The 5,000-nt window shown below is 42.7% G+C and overlaps 2 non-coding genes across 2 annotated transcripts; both read left to right on the top strand.

Moving 5' to 3' along the window:
- The first annotated feature begins 1,797 nt into the window (after nt 1–1,797).
- On the top strand, nt 1,798–3,700 carry LOC135194552 (small subunit ribosomal RNA). The gene has a single exon (XR_010309826.1). It is a non-coding gene; the product is annotated as a small subunit ribosomal RNA (ribosomal RNA).
- A 439-nt stretch (nt 3,701–4,139) lies between these two features.
- Nucleotides 4,140–4,296, top strand: LOC135194538 (5.8S ribosomal RNA). The gene has a single exon (XR_010309812.1). It is a non-coding gene; the product is annotated as a 5.8S ribosomal RNA (ribosomal RNA).
- The last annotated feature ends 704 nt before the right edge of the window (nt 4,297–5,000 follow it).

Raw genomic sequence — 5,000 nt, 5'->3', positions numbered from 1 at the left:
AATCGTTGGTAGAATTTTTTTTTTTTATTTTTTTTATAGAGACTCGATACATTTATGTCAGGATATTTTAAGATAGATTTCTATTTCTTTATTACTTTATGATATTTTTAAGGTTCTACGACGGACAATAAACGATTATATAACATAAATATTTAATTTTATATCGTAATATTGACATTATTTACGCATTCGTAATTCGCGTCATGTTCTTTATTATTATATTTATTCATCATCATCATCATCATCATTATTATTATTATTATTTTTCGATAAACGAATACGGGTGAAATGAAAATAAATCAAGATAAAACTTTCTATATTGTTGTTTTTTTTTTTTCTTTCTTTTGTTGTTGTTGTTGTTGTTGTTGTTGTTGTTGTTGTTGTTGATGTTGATGTTGCATTGACGTTGCATAATATCATATAATCATATCCTATATATAAAAATATTGAACAAAATATATAATAGAGATATATATATATAATACGGGTTTGGATGTTTGTTTCGGGGTATACAGAGGGGGTTGCGGGGGGGTTGGGGGTTTGGGGGGGGGGTGGGCGGTTAGGGGTGCGTGTCTGGGGTTTGTTCTCTTATGATATCGGATCAAATATGAGAAACGTAAAAAAAAAAAATAAAAAAATTACATTCCGTTCGGACGAGCCGAATGTCATACTCGTCGCCGGGCATATATATGGAGTAGTGACGGTTCGAACGTCGAACATTGAAATTTGATGCGAGACGCGAAGTGACCGATCACAGTAGTACTCTTGTATAACGAAAAATAAAAATTTATTATCGTTTCCTTTCGTCGTCGTCGTTGTTGCGTCTCTCTGGCGTCTCGATTCGTCGTATCGCGTTATATTATACTTTACACGTAGTATTACCTATGTACGTACGAATCGTCGCGACCGCTGGGGGGACAACATACAATATTCACTGACACGTGGAAATGATGAAAAGATTCTTTTTTTTTTTTTCGTTCTGTAAAACTGTGCCGACCGACGGACGCACGTAAATCTCTCTGCCTCACATGCGCTTCCTCTTATCGTCGTCGTCGTCGCGCTCTTCTCTACAATCTATCCTCATGGAATAGTGTCGATTCATTGTAGTAGATCTGTGCGACGTCGTGACACGACACATATGAGAAGGAAACGTGTTAGAGACCAGAGTTTTTAAAAGATTCAGTGTATTCGTATAATGTGTATAATTTTGATATTATATCATGAAAACGGTCGTTTCTAAAATTCTTTTTATTTTTCATTTATCATGTACAAAAAATACATAACCCGAGTATCGGTACGATCACTCAAACACCGGGCGTCGATCCCAATGTTTTACGATAATAATCGTTGAACAATACATACGTACACGTCGTGTGCGAAGTGTTATTTTAAAATAAACTCGATCTCGTTTAGAACGTTCGAATTCGTGACCGTGATGTGTCATTATGTGACGACGCCGCCGTCGCCGCCGCCGCCGCCGCCGCCGTCGCGATATATAAATATCGTCTCGATAAATATATAAAGCGCGGGGGAGCGCGCGAGCGCGCGCGAGCGAGTGTCTCGTTTGAATTATAAAAGAGTCAACCGTTAAAATCTATCGCGTCTAACGCGATTGACGATACGGTAAGACGCTCGTTTCATACTGTGCGTATATGGTACATACATACATACATACATGCGTGCATGCATGCATGCATGCATGCGTGCGTGCGTGCGTGCCTCGCGTGTGTGTGTGTATTTTATATGTGAATATGAAACGAGAAGAGAGTTTGACGACTTCAACAAGTCTATGTTAGCTCCCTGGTTGATCCTGCCAGTAGTTATATGCTTGTCTCAAAGATTAAGCCATGCATGTCTCAGTGCAAGCCGTATTAAGGCGATACCGCGAATGGCTCAATATATCAGTTTTGGTTCCTTAGATCTTACTCAGTTACTTGGATAACTGTGGTAATTCTAGAGCTAATACATGCAATCAGAACTCTGACCAGTGATGGGATGAGTGCTTTTATTAGATCAAAACCAATCGACGGAGGGCGTCTCGTCCGAAGTCGTTAATTTTGATGAATCTGGATAACTTTTGCCGATCGCATGGTCCAGTACCGGCGACGCATCTTTCAAATGTCTGCCTTATCAACTTTCGATGGTAGTTTCTGCGACTACCATGGTTGTCACGGGTAACGGGGAATCAGGGTTCGATTCCGGAGAGGGAGCCTGAGAAACGGCTACCACATCCAAGGAAGGCAGCAGGCGCGCAAATTACCCACTCCCGGCACGGGGAGGTAGTGACGAAAAATAACGATACGGGACTCTTTCGAGGCCTCGTAATCGGAATGAGTACACTTTAAATATTTTAACGAGGAACAATTGGAGGGCAAGTCTGGTGCCAGCAGCCGCGGTAATTCCAGCTCCAATAGCGTATACTAAAATTGTTGCGGTTAAAAAGCTCGTAGTTGCATTTGTGCGCCGCGCTGTCGGTGCACCGCATCCGCGGTGATACTGACACGTCTGCGGAGCATATCGTCGGTGAGCCGGCGGTAAAACGCCGGTTCAATATCAAAATCCTATCGCGGTGCTCTTCAGTGAGTGTCGAGATGGGCCGACAATTTTACTTTGAACAAATTAGAGTGCTCAAAGCGGGCTCAAAATGCCGCTTGAATATTTCGTGCATGGAATAATAGAATATGATCTCGGTTCTATTTTGTTGGTTTTCAGAACTCCGAGGTAATGATTAATAGGGATAACTGGGGGCATTCGTATTGCGACGTTAGAGGTGAAATTCTTGGATCGTCGCAAGACGAACATCAGCGAAAGCATTTGCCAAAGGTGTTTTCATCAATCAAGAACGAAAGTTAGAGGTTCGAAGGCGATTAGATACCGCCCTAGTTCTAACCGTAAATATGTCATCTAGCGATCCGCCGACGTTACTACAATGGCTCGGCGGGCAGCTTCCGGGAAACCAAAGATTTTGGACTCCGGGGGGAGTATGGTTGCAAAGCTGAAACTTAAAGGAATTGACGGAAGGGCACCACCAGGAGTGGAGCCTGCGGCTTAATTTGACTCAACACGGGAAATCTCACCAGGCCCGGACACCGGAAGGATTGACAGATTAATAGCTCTTTCTTGATTCGGTGGGTGGTGGTGCATGGCCGTTCTTAGTTGGTGGAGCGATTTGTCTGGTTAATTCCGGTAACGAACGAGACTCTAGCCTGCTAAATAGGCGTCGTCATTTAGGTGTGCTCGATTTCGGTCGAGCAACTCACTGGCGGCGTATTAAAATTCTTCTTAGAGGGACCGGCGGCTTCGAGCCGCACGAGATTGAGCAATAACAGGTCTGTGATGCCCTTAGATGTCCTGGGCCGCACGCGCGCTACACTGAAGGAATCAGCATGTTCTCCCTGGCCTAGAGGCCCGGGCAACCCGTTGAAACTCCTTCGTGCTGGGGATTGGGGTTTGCAATTATCCCCCATAAACGAGGAATTCCTAGTAAGCGCGAGTCATAAGCTCGCGTTGATTACGTCCCTGCCCTTTGTACACACCGCCCGTCGCTACTACCGATTGAATGATTTAGTGAGGTCTTCGGACCGACACGCGGTGGCTTCACGGCCGTCGGCGTTGCTGGGAAGTTGACCAAACTTGATCATTTAGAGGAAGTAAAAGTCGTAACAAGGTTTCCGTAGGGGAACCTGCGGAAGGATCATTAACGTAAATTATCTATCTCGAATGAGTGCGATGATGAACGATAATAAAATTCTAAAACACAAAAATCGACGTTCGGAATGTGTCGTTTCGATGCGAGGACGCGATTCTCTCGTTCTCGAGTCGGAGAGTCGTGTAACGCGTCCTATACTGATATTTTTCGATGTCGATTTCGAGGAAAGTACGATGTGTCAACGCACATACGTCATCTTCAAATAAAATGTATATTTTTTTTTTTTTGTTTTGTACTTTTTTTTTTTTTTTTTATTTTATTTTATTTATTTTTTTTTAATTTTTGAATTTTTCTCTATATACTAAAAAGAAGAGAAAAAAACAAAAAAAAAAAAAAAAATAAAAATAAAAAACTAACTAATATCACTCTGGCGTATAGAATCGTTCGAGTGATCGTAGAAATTATACAACAAAAAAATTAACAAAACCATTACCCTGGACGGTGGATCACTTGGCTCGCGGGTCGATGAAGAACGCAGTTAACTGCGCGTCATAGTGTGAACTGCAGGACACATTTGAACATCGACATTTCGAACGCACATTGCGGTCCGTGGAGAAACATCCAGGACCACTCCTGTCTGAGGGCCGGCTGTATAAAAATATAAACCACACTGTTCGAACGTTTAATGTCTCGTCTCTTTACGTCTTAACCGAAGTAAAAGACTTTGACGTTCGACTCGAACATATGACGGTATCCGCGTTCGAGATCGTTATTACGTGTTTAAATATAATACTTAATATACGCATTTCGTTCTCGGTCCGTTCAAATATAACAAATACGACGATGTGTATGTATGTTTACGTTTACATGCGTGCGTGTATATATAATTTATATTATGTATATTTTTTATATACGTTCGTGTGTACGTTCACGTCACGGAGTTTCGTTATATGCGACGTCAGAGAGACTGAGAGCGTCGCTCGTCGCCAGACGAGGAGCGCCCATCTCCGACCTTTCGATCGTTTCATTGAGTTGTTCTCGATAATTCGAAGAGGGGGTAATCGGAGTTTAGGTGATCTCTTCTCGTCTCGAGATGAGTATGTGCGTTTCTTTTGTTTATTTTCTAATGTCAAAATTTCGAATACAAAAGCTCCGCGATCGTTACGAACGTTTATATACGAGTGTACATAAAGCGCGCGCGCGCGCATAGTTTACGTGATGACATCGAAACATTCGTATATCGAGTAGGCGGACTCGACGTCCGAAGAGCGCGTCGACGCCGACGTCGGAACGACCGGAATGAAAATTCTCTCTCGTCTCGACGAAAGCGGCGCCGTCGCGTTGACGGATA

Source organism: Vanessa tameamea, chromosome 31 (assembly GCF_037043105.1).
Source record: "Vanessa tameamea isolate UH-Manoa-2023 chromosome 31, ilVanTame1 primary haplotype, whole genome shotgun sequence".
Lineage (NCBI taxonomy): Eukaryota > Metazoa > Arthropoda > Insecta > Lepidoptera > Nymphalidae > Vanessa > Vanessa tameamea.
This window is presented reverse-complemented; position numbering and strand designations above follow the sequence as displayed.